The 12,667-nt window shown below is 26.7% G+C and overlaps 1 long non-coding RNA gene across 5 annotated transcripts; it reads right to left on the minus strand.

The window, feature by feature from the left end:
- Window positions 1–321: 321 nt before the first annotated feature.
- On the minus strand, window positions 322–9,217 carry LOC147807320 (uncharacterized). Of its 5 annotated transcripts, none has more exons than XR_015435614.1 (3): window positions 9,084–9,217; window positions 2,972–3,335; window positions 685–905 (listed from the first exon to the last, which is right to left on the minus strand). It is a non-coding gene; the product is annotated as an uncharacterized LOC147807320 (long non-coding RNA). The 5 variants fall into 5 exon arrangements; XR_015435615.1 differs by lacking the exon at window positions 9,084–9,217 and adding an exon at window positions 5,875–6,007; XR_015435618.1 differs by having other exon boundaries at window positions 765–905; window positions 3,249–3,335.
- Window positions 9,218–12,667: the final 3,450 nt, after the last annotated feature.

The following is a 12,667-nucleotide window of genomic DNA, read 5'->3' on the forward strand; positions in this document are numbered from 1 at the left end:
AAGAACCAAAAATAGTTCATACAAAAAGCTTACATTTTCAAAAACATACTATTACTAAACTGCAAATATTTGAAACAATTGTTAAGTAAAGAGCATTTTGAGAAATTAATATTCTAATTAATAAATCAAAAAAAATTAAAGACAGAATTTTTAAGAAAATTGTTTGATAAGAAATATTAAGCTTTTTTTTAAATTTACATTAAAAATTGTAATAGAAAGAATACATTTCAAACACACATTAATTAAACACAGCAAAGGATGACATACATCAACAGGGTACATGGTTTAAAACTAGAATGAAAGAAATATTGACAAACAAAAGACAGGCAAGTAAGTGTTTAATAAAACAAAGGGTTTGAATACAAATACTCTGCGTCTTTAATACAAACTTAATTATTTTTTAAATACAGAATAACAGCATAACACAAACCAAAGAAATAACAATTATCTGAGTAAAAGTTCTTTTAATGAAATTTTGAATAACAAAACATAAATAGTAAATATACTTCGTGTGATGTCGAGAAAAAAATTCCGTTCCCATTCAAAGTACAGAGAAATATAACATTTTTCAGGTACATATAATCATACATCTTTATGACTCTTACGATGATGAATATAACGAGTGTAGCGATGCGAAAATCTCATAGGGCATAAGCCACATTCAAATGGTTGATCACCGGTGTGACGATTCATATGAGTTTGCAAACTCTCTTTGCGGCTAAATGATCTTCCACAGTAACTGCAAGTAAACTGATTATGTATTACAGTATGCTTCCTTATTTCAGCATAATGCTCAGATGAAAAGGGACAAAGTAAGCATTCAAATCGTATCTTACTGAAATTCCCTAAAGCCAAATTGTCAATGTACTTTGGGTTTTCATTTTTCTTTTTAGGTCTCACTGAGCCTGAAAAATAATTAAAAAAAAAATTACATTTTAATACTTTTAAAAAGCTAAGAAGTATTAGATACAAAATAATAGAAAAGATACAAAATAATAGAAATAATCAAAGATACAAATAGATTAGATACAAAATAATAGAAATAATCAAAAATTTAGCGTTGCAGGAATTAAAAGAGCCAACTCATACATTTAAGAATATTGTACCAAAAACAAGCTAAATTTTTTATATAAATTATAATTGTGATTTTAGATTCAAAAAACAGAAATCTAAAAAAAATAATATTTTGAGTAGGGCTTAACAGAGTGCAGTTGTAGCATTCTTATATCTTTAGAAGACCTAGGTATGATAAATAAAACAAAGCATGTCTTCATATTTCTAATTTGTATGAATTTTTTTTTTTTTAAAGTTACTGTAAATATTTTTCAAAATAAGTCAAGTTGTTTATACAAATTAAATACATCTTATAGCTCTTTTTTTAAAATCAAATATTAAATTTTATTTTCCAACTCTTACTTTTCTGCATTCCTAAGCTGTTCCTTACCTATAGTAATGGAAAAGTGTATGCAAACAATAAGCATTATTTCTAGTTACAAAAAGGCAAAATAGTGAATTAAATATTTTTTGATAATTATTATGTATTCTCAATAAAAAAAAATAAAAAAATTCATAGGTAATTGTTTTAAATTTTTGTTTCCTTTAGCTTTTTGCATCAAATTATATTTTTATGGCACAAGTATTAATGTTTATCTAACATAGTAAAAATCAAATGAAAGTAAAAACAAATCATATATGTTCTTTCTCTCAGGCATTAAAGAAGAAGGTGCCCATTAACTGTCCCTGAGATCCCACTTTAAAGAGAAAAAATAATATTGAAAAAACAAATTTAGAAATAGGAAATTAAGACCTTTCAAACAACTTAAATGCATATGATTACTAACTCTTTCAACCTTAGAGTTCAGGGATCAACCTAGTTGCTTTTCTTCAAAGTAAAACAATTTGATATCTTGTTAAAATGCTGTCCTTCTCAATGTATTTTTCTTACAAATCAGATAAAGGCATAAGGTTGAAAAGTAATTTCTTAATAATCAATTACTTTTTTCTTCATATTTCAAAATACTCAGTAACAACAAAATGGTATAATTATACAATGTGGCATTATCAGTAAATAATAGTATGATTTGCTTAATAATTTATTGCAAAAAAAATATATATTTAAAGAAGAGAAAAACTCCAGTCTTATTTTAAATTAAGTTACTACTTTTCAGATTTTGCAATCCATAACTTGAAATATATATATATATATATATTTTTTTACTACAAAATGGCACACTTTGCATTTTGTTTGTGGACACTTTTGAATAGTACTACTTAGGTGGAAATTGAAGAGCGGGAGATCGTTGTAAAGCATTTTCTATTTAAAGAATTACTTAAGAGTTAACAGACTTTATTTATATTTAGTTGAATTATAAGTTTATCAGTATGCCTGTTTCTGTGTTCGTAGTGCTCCTGGATCTGAGCAAATCATGATTGCTTAATCTTATGGTGCACTCATATGTAGAGTAGAAAAATCTTTTGAACCAAAATCAATTAGTGCATATTTAAAAATTTATAACTAGAAGATTAACCCTAATTAGAAATATTAACACAACTAAATTAGTTATAAAAAATGAATTAGATAAGTATTTTAGTAATAATAGTTCTCATCACAGAAGAGAGATCATTAATAAGAAACTCTAAAAGTAAAGAATTCTAACTATTTCAGTAAAATATTAAAGCACTAAAGTTTTACACAAAATAGATAGACAAAGTTTACACATCATGAAATGTTAAATAAAAAATCAAACAAATACTAACTTTAATATCATAACAATGCTTATATTTTCCACTTATGAGCAACAATAAATTTTTATTATTTCCAATTTTTTGTTATTTGTATAGTTTTGCAATAAAGATTTTGTGTAATACTCAGGTTAAACAAAGTTCAATCGATATTAAGCAAAGCTTTTTTTTAAGTGAACCAGTACAATAACAGTATTTTAAAGAAACACATTCCAAAATTCGATTTTACTGATTATAATGTATCAGTTGGTGCTTTATACGAGCACTCCTGTGTGCAAATTTCATAGGACAATGACGACAACTATATGGCTTCTCCCCAGAATGAAGAACCATATGCTGTTTTAAGCCATCTTTACGTTTGAAAGAACGACTGCAAACAGTACACGAAAATGGACGATCCTCAAAATGAACAGAAATATGATTCTTGTACATTCTATAGGATGAAGTACTGAAAGTGCAATTTAGTTCTGGGCAAAAATACTCATCTGTATACATCATTGCATTACCAAAGTCTTTAACAGAAGCAGATTTTTCATGGCCTATAGCTATGACTGTAACACCATCAATATCTATATACTCTGGACCAGGTATACCTATAAAAAATAACAAAAAAAGTTATAACACTCTTTTAAATACTTATTTTTTTGAATAGCACAACAAATACAGTTTAAAACAATAAAATATATAAAAATAACATTTTATCTTTAAAACCTGCTTGGTATAAAAATTATTAATAAATATCACAATTATCAGCAGCTAATCCATTATTCATTAGAGTCTTCATGGAATATAGTAAGTAAATTTACACACAATAAAGGGAATTATTTAACACCCTTTAACTGATAGGAAAGTTTATATAAATTGATAACTTACTTTTGTTTATAAAAAAACGCCTACTTATTCGTAAATTAGTTTCATGCTTTAAAATTAAAATGCTAAAAAATAGAGAGGATTAGATTGAAATGAGATGGATATTTTCTCTGTTTTTTAAAATTTTAATATAATACTATATTCATGATTAACACTTCAAATTATTTTAGTAATATAGCTCCTTTTCATACAATGTAAGTGGTAATTAAAATAGCTTTGTAATATGAAAAGCAAATATGATTAATAAGAAACGTGATAATTTTTGGATCTTTATTTTTAAGAAAGTAAAAGCTTTAGCTAAGTAATTTTTTTTTTCAATTTTGGAAAAAATGACAAAAAATCATAATTTAAAAAAAAAAGAATCTAATAATAAACTAAATCAGAAATTAAAAAAAAAAGAATTTGAGTTTGCTCTAACTAAAAAAAATATAAAATGATCTGAGCATTTTCAATTAAAATAATTTTTGATATTCATTTAAAATTATTTCGTATCTAGGACTCAAATAAGATTCTATTAAACAAAAAAAGAAAAATACATCATGTGAGCAAGCAATTCCTGAATAATTAACTAACACCCAAAATTAAGGAATTTGCTAAAATTTTCTTATGGCAGAAATCTTAAAAAAAAAAATTCACTTTAGATTTTAAAATAAACATTTTTTAGTTAATAAATCTACATCAGTTTTTCCATAAACTTTCTTTAACACAAAAAAATCAAAAACATTTTTAAAAAAAACATTAACATTGTAAAATAGCAATATTTTTCGATAATATAATGTGATACTGAAAACTCAGCTAGCACCCTGCACTAGTTTTACCACAGTATGTAAAACAGTGATGTGGTATTTACTTCTCGTTTTGGAGAACTCATTAATTCCTTTGGCTCCGTAGCGCATTCCTAGAAAGTCCCAAAAATGCCAAAATCTAAACTTTAAATGCAGGACAAATATAATGCTAAATGGCATTATTTTTCACAAAAATAGGAATATTAGAACTGCAAGGCCTGGAAAATAAATGCTGAGAAAATTTTACTCGAAAGTGTCGCATGTCAGTACCAATTATGATTTTCTACTCATTTATGTGATATTTGTATTTTTTCAAGTAGTTTTAACTTAATTTACATGCAAAACAAAGCTAACTATTCTTCATTTGGACAATAAATTTTTGCATACAAGATTTTTAAAATTAGAAGCATAAAAAAGAATAGAGCTTGTGAATCGTTAATTATCTCTAAAAGATGGTAATATTTTTGACACATATTGATTGCATATATTAAGCAATAACGAAATGTTTTCTGACCGTCTGGATCTTATTGCTTTAAATAAAAAGGTTAAACAAAATTCTTTTATTCTAAATTCGCGCAGTACAGCCGATACAGACTTGCTGTTGGGTAGAATTTGTACATATATGGAACTTGCAAAATGGAAAAACATCGGCTTAGAAGAAATACTGTAAACTACTTTATTACAAAGACCTGAGATAATAAACAGGAACATAAGTAGACTAAATACATTTATGAAGCATAATTAAACAATGATAATGATCAGATAAGTTGACTGATAGAGAATAAAAAGTAGATAATTTATAGAGAAGGTGAAAATGAATGCTACAATTTTAGAGGTGCACTACACAAAATGTAATCATTAAAAATGTATATACAAGCAATAGTAATATATGCAGCTCCTCTTAAATGCTCCTTTTATTATACGGCATAAATCAAGCCTGTAATATAATTCTGGCCGAACTTTGTGCAGTATGTCTGTATCCATGCTGCAAATAACAGTTGTGATACAATTTTTTCACATCAGTCATGGTCAATTGACCTGGAGATACATACACATGATCTTTTACCAATCTTCACAACAAAAAATTACATGGTTGCGAGAGCTGGAGAATGTGGTGGCCAAGGCAATAGTGCATTATCCACAGTAGATACATAAATAATCCATCCTTGATGTTAAGTGTTATTGAGAGTGTTGTTTTTCTGCTCAATTTGCTTTTGTAGAAACACTGATGACAATTAGACTTCCATTGCATCTATTGGAGACAATTCAAAGCTTGCATATATTATCTATGCTTGAGAGTATATTTTTAATGAATACAATTATTACATATTGTGTTAGTACACCTATGAAGTTGGGGCATTCATTTTTACTTATATATTTTTTACTACATTTGACACTTTGAATAATATAGATGCTAACTCAGATTGAACAAACAAAACTATTAAGACTTTTATCCAAGATTAAATAAAAATCATACTTTATGTTGATTGCATTATCACATAATATCTCATTATATGATAATGTAATCCAGAAGTCTGCCACTTGTGGACAAACCTCTCAACCACAAAAAAGAGGAGTAAATAAAGAGATCTCGAAACATAAACTAAAGTATAAAATAGTGCATTCAATGTCAATCTTCAATAAAACATTACAAATCGCAAAAAGAAATATGAAATATAATTTTAAAATATGTGTAAAATTTAAAAAACACACACATTATGTTTAAAAATTACAATGTCAATAAAAAAAAAACAATTATTGCAGTTTGTTATCTTTCCAGTGCACACTCATGTGTCTTTTTAAATTTTCCTTAAGCGTAAATGTTTTTCCACAAATAAAGCAAACATGGGGTCGTTCTCCAGTATGAATTAAAACATGCTTTTTTAAGTCTGCATTTGATAGGGCGGCATAAGAACAATATGAACACTGGAATTTTCGATTGGAATTCACTGGTAATGTTTTGAAATGGCTTTTTTTCTGTTGAATACAAGATCCTAAAATTCAATAGAAACAATTAATGGATTAATGTTTCACAGTATCATTGCTACAAACAATAAAAAAAAATAAAAAAATATTGGTAAAAAATTTACACAACAATTAAAATAGAAGATTTCAGAATTGGGTATTCAAAACAGAATTTTATTTGATTAGAAATTTGTTTTTAACAAGAGAAAATTCATGGTTCGACTTAACACGGAATATACACAAAATTTACCCTTTTGAATTTTAAAAATTAAGGGTCCACTTATACTATGGAAAATATAGATGAAAAATCTGGTGAATTTTATTGAATTATTCTATCAAACGTTAAGACAAAATTGGAATTAAAAAAATTTCTATTACCTTTATATTCCAAAGGGTATAGCCCGAAACCTGTTAAAATCAATGTTTTAAGATATTTTATAACAGAAAATAAAATAGCATTAATTTCCCTTGTTTTCAGAATTTAAAAAAAGATAATTTAAGCAGAAAAAAAATGTTCCAAGTTTTATTTTGATTATTTGAGAAATTACTAATTTGTTAACCAAAATAATTTAAATTCTTTCTATGACAAATTTTAGCATCAAAACAAAATTCTTAAATTATATTGCAAGCACAAAATAAATTTATCTTATATTTTTTCTTACTATCTAATATTATAGTTCTTTTATTTTATTACGCTAAGATTTTATGCTGAAAATTTATTTTATATTACATTGCTTACATTATCACCAAGGGGAAAAGAGGAATTATTAACTTGATGGATGAATTCTATGAACCCTGCTCAGAATTTATTGCTAATTTGGAGATAATTCATTTGTTTGTAAACTGAATTCCAATTGTTTGTAGTCTGATTTTATTATATTTAATACAAAGAAAGTTTTATTTAAACATGACAATACTTTGATTTATTTAATAAGGAAATTTTTATCCCTCTAAAAGCATCAATTTCAACCAAGTTTCAAAATAAATTTCTTAAAATTGCAATAAGAAAAAAAAAATTTTTTTGCAGCAAAAAGTTTACTAAAACTATCCAACACAGTGGGTTTGCAACCTGTCGCACTTGAATGGTTCACTGCTTTATCACTAAAAATTGGAAAGACTCATCTAAGAAATTTTATTAACTTTTTAAACCCACATCTAAAAACTTGGAAAATTACAGAATCTATAACATTTAAATTCCAGAATTTAAAAGAATTCAAGGTTTTAAGAGGTAGAAATCTCTGCATACGTAAATTTTCTTTTAATATTAAGATCGAGTAAATTTAAAACCAATTGAACTTCAGTAACTAACTGTAGTTAAAAGATTTATTTAAAATAATCAAGCTTGCATTACCAAAAAAATTGAAAAAAATTTTCTTGCTCAGAACACATGATTTTAAATTTTAGTTATTCTTACTTATGGCTGAACCAAAAGCAATTCATCAAATATTAAACTGAAAAAAATAAAATCAAAGTTTTAGAAAGCATGTTAGATTTGATTCATTGAAATAACATTATTTAAAAAAGAATGAATGACTAACTAGAGATAGTAATATAATATAGTTCAGTTTGGTTACTAATACAAATACTTATCAAACTGTATAATATCAATTGTATTTTATGCAAAGATTATCAAATACTAATTCACATATAAATAAAAATTCAATTTGCTTTGAAGAACTACAAAAATGTCCGTGAAAAAACAATAGCTTGTATTTGTAATAAAAATAAAATCAAATATTTTTTAATTCTGAAAAATCTACAATAAATAGAATGTTAAAGCAATTACAATTAAGATAATACAGACACAATGAATTAGATGTTAACAATATTGGTCATTTAAATATAACAGAATTTTGAGATATAAATAATAATTATATTACAATTAAATTACAAGGTACTTTAAACATGCTTTCCATAAACATGATGTTTCACAAATTATGTATACTACATTCCATTAAAATACTTATGAATCTGAAAAGAGTAAAATTAGTAAACAGTTTCAATTAACACAATGCGTAAAGCGTGGCATTAATGAATGATGCACTGGCTGCTTTATCTTGGACTGCATGGTATCAATTAATGCCTCAGCTCATAAATTTAATAAGCGGGCATGATTCTCTTATGCATGACATTACAATGTTAAACACATAAACATCAAAAAACCAGTCTGTTAAAACTACTTATATTAGTTACACTAACCAAATTGCTTTACACCAGTGCTTTTAGTGTATAAATAGATAATAACTTTCGATTTAAAAATTTAACACCATAAAGCAGGGCTGCAGATGTACTTAATAATAAACCTAATTTTATTAGTTGGCAAAGAGTTAATTCTGATCTTAGCAAACATCAAAGTTCAGATAATTGCTTTAATTTCTCTTAAGGAGACTGATTAAAAATCAGTTTGGAGTAATATTAATATTGCAGAATATTAAGTAAATGTTTTATAACTTATATTTAAAGAGAGTGAATACAATAAAACAGTAATCATTAAAAATTGTATCTAGTGAAGATTTTCGCATCAAATATTCCTGTATCGAGCCAAATGTGTTAAAAAAATATGTCCAGCAGTTCTTAAGAAAATATTACTATGATATATTTCTTAATTGTCTTATTGCTTGCGTAAGAATTTAAATAGGTTATGTATACTACGAAATAAGGAAGTGAGATCAAATCAAAAATTAAATTTAAAAAAATGTTAATTCTTTTGCACTTATATACATTAGAAATTAGAAGATTCTTGGAAAGCAAATGAACATTATTAATATTAAAATTTAATTTTAACTGCTATACTGTTAAAATTATTCTATAAAGAGATAATTATTTTAATGTTTATAATACGCCGAACACTTTTTATTGATTATTTATAATGTAAAGTGCTCTATCGTATAAAATTAGCTTAAAGCTTACTTAGAATACTTAATATCAGTTATTTAACGCGCCATCTTATGGAAAGTTGTAAAACTATAATAAAGGTCATATATATTTTTTTCTCCTTCTAACATTTAAATGTAAAGTTTGTTTATAAATAGGATCTGATTTTTAATGACTTAAGATAATTCATAAAATTAGTTTGCTTTATTGAGTTCAAGACTTAAAAAATAATTCACCTTCCATTCCTAATTCACTTTTCTTTTCTTTTTTATTCACGTTATGAAATTTTCTCCGAGATCTATTTTCTATTTCCTTTTGCACAGTTAAATATTAAATACTCATTGCCAAAACAGTTAATGTGAAACTTATGTAAAGGATAAGTATGCAGTGCTTTTGGCATTGATGCCATGATGGAAATATACTTTCCAAATTTCCAATGGCGTTTTTTTAAAACAATTAATAAGAGTTCCGTGAGCATGTTTAGGAATTCTGTTCTTCCCAAAGGCATCTCATGCCCCTATTTTTTGAGTGGAACAAAATTAAAATACATGCAATAGTTCAACAAAAATTACAATAGTTCTCAAAATTTGACATTAAAAATATGGTAGCAAAATTCTTTTTGCTAAATATCTGCAAAATGATTAATTTTATTTGATTTTTACCTAATTAAATTTAAATCGGTGATGACTTCATATGTATGAAATATTAAGTGGGACTTAGAGATTTCTAATTGTTGTGAGGGACATATACCTACCATCCTCCACGCCAATAAGGCTCCTCCCTGTTCCCTTTTCTTCTGCTCAAATGTATCTAAAGGAATTGCAACGTTTTACTTTCCAAACTTTTTGTTTTTGGATTGTCTAAAATTTGTTTGAATCTTTCCCGAGTGCTTTCTTCAAACACAATACTTAATACAGGTTTCAGTTCTGCTTCGAAGCATAAAATTTTTTAATTTGTTTGGAATTGAATACTGAGTATGCCAAGTAGGTTTCCAGTGTTCTAGCAGGAGCTATCTAAGCAGTTTTTATTGCAAATACCCAAAATATTATATAAGCTCCTTTCATTTTTCATCTTATTCAAATAATTTACCTCATATAGTTTATATAAACTATCTGTGGTAACATATGTTGTGTGTTTAATTTTGTGATCAATTGATCATTTACGTAAAATTACGGAAATTTCCAGTTATTGAAAATTTGAAACAAAATTCTATTGAGCCAGTCATCGCTTCTAGAGTCAAGTTTGTTGAAAATATTTATTTTTATAGTTCGATGTCTTTAAATAATAGAATTTTGTGACTGTTAGAACAGTGAATAAAGGCTGGCCAAGTTGGAAAGTATGATTATTAGGTTGAAAAGTAGGTAAAACTCACGAGCAAACTAATATTTTTTAAAGTTCTTTTTAAAAAAATGTTACTTAAGTTATATTTTGGAGAGTGTGGTATAGGATTCGTTAACTGTGGAACATTTGTGTGAATTAAGTTCTGCATTTCTGTCGAAAGAAAAGAAAAGTATACTCTATAATTCGAGATAAGCTATACCGTGCTCTACATTTGAAAGATTTGGAAATTACTTATTGTTTTTAAAATTTCTGGTACGCTAGCTTCGCACATTATTATAAGTAAACGTTTAGAACCTAGCTTAATTGTGCCAGAAGTTTTTATCTTCATTTATAATTATTGAAATGTTATATTACGGGCAAATCTGTAATGCGACCAAACTTTGGGTGATTGGAACTATTTTATTACTATTATTGTTACGATTACTATTATAACTATTATTATAATTTTATTAATAGATTATTTTTATTATAAACTGTTTTATTTAAAGTAGGCCCAAATTCCTAAATTTATATCTATGATAATTTAAAACTGTGCAATAGTTTAATTTATTTCGATCGACTTCCAAATTCACTTTCAATTAGAAGTTTGCAAAATATTTTAACTAATGTGAATCAATATATATTTGTCAAAACGGCTTCAGGTATATTTTCATTAAAAAACACTTCATATTGAGATAGTTGATTGAATACTTAATTTAGTGAGTGAAAAGCTGGAAGCGATTGCACGACTATATTGGTGCATAAAAGATCAGAAAAAACACATACCTGCATAGACCTCATCGTGATGCGATTTTTTCAGAATGGGAAGATATAGGCTAGCTAGTTTTCCAGACCTGAATTTGATAGAGAACGTTTGGGACTAGCTTGGCAGTCAAAATTACTGATTTGAGTCCTCCTCCACTATAGTTACATGAGTTAAAATAAGCTCTCCCCATTTCGATGTCTTACAACTCAATTCGACGCATGGAAGATCGATGCCATCAATGCATTGCTCCCTAGAACATATTCTTTTGTGACGTTTCCGCGACAATTTCTAGCATAAAACTGTGATGCAGTATTTTCTCAGAGAAAAGACTTTTATGCTAAGTGCATCATGATACATAAATGAAATAAATCGTATTTGTGGTTGAAATTAAATAGTGTTGTATTTAATAATAAAAAAAAAAAAAAACCTTTAATGCATATATTCTAAATTTCCTATTTCGATGTCTTTTCATTTTCAAATTCACAGAAAACAAGTTAAACCCTAACTTTTGGAGGCCAGTGCATATAAAGCTGATTGATCTATTACGGACATAGACCTCAATTTTATTTGTTTCATACTCTTTCAAATATTGAATTAACTGTGGACGTTTGATGAAACAAGTTCAAGCAGAACTTGTTGCTTCAAACAACTTGATTTCATATTGAGCTGAAAGCAAATACAAAATTACGTTTTTATGCTTACGCTTTTACGTTAAGTGCATAGCATAGTCACGAACTAAATATAAAAGTAAATAATATCAAATGGAAATTATAAATAAATCTTAGTAAGTTTTAAACATTAATTTATGGAGAAATTATCTTAATTACAATTAAAAGTTTACAAACTTGTTTTTGAAACACACAGCAAGGCTATAAAAAATGTGACCCATACCTTGACAACATTGAAAATTAACAATCAAACTCAAAACTATGTAGTTATAATCAACACCCAAAATTTCCAGCCAAAGTGCTCTAAGTAAGTGGCGTAATGCGACCTATCTTGTCATAAGGATGAGTGGTGGGGTTTTTCAGTAATGAATATCCGTAAAGGATTGAAGTTTGAGATCGCTTGAAATAATATCAAGTGATGAGAGGGATAAAAACATTTTTAGTATTGTGTAATATTTACTTAGGATGCAATAAAATGACCAGCATTTTAATTCATTATCAGCTCATTTGAATCAAATTATGAATGCAGAGATAACTCGTTCATAGCAAATTCACTTAAGAATATAAAGTGGTGACTTTCTATACTTTCCATTTTTATAGTACATAAACTAGTAGTGCTCGTAATATAACTCCGCGAAATTCCTATTAATTCAGTGGGGTTTACAATGAAACAGCCA

The sequence above is a fragment of the Parasteatoda tepidariorum genome, chromosome 7 (assembly GCF_982258835.1).
Source record: "Parasteatoda tepidariorum strain Cologne lab strain chromosome 7, Ptep-v5.0, whole genome shotgun sequence".
Classification (NCBI taxonomy): domain Eukaryota; kingdom Metazoa; phylum Arthropoda; class Arachnida; order Araneae; family Theridiidae; genus Parasteatoda; species Parasteatoda tepidariorum.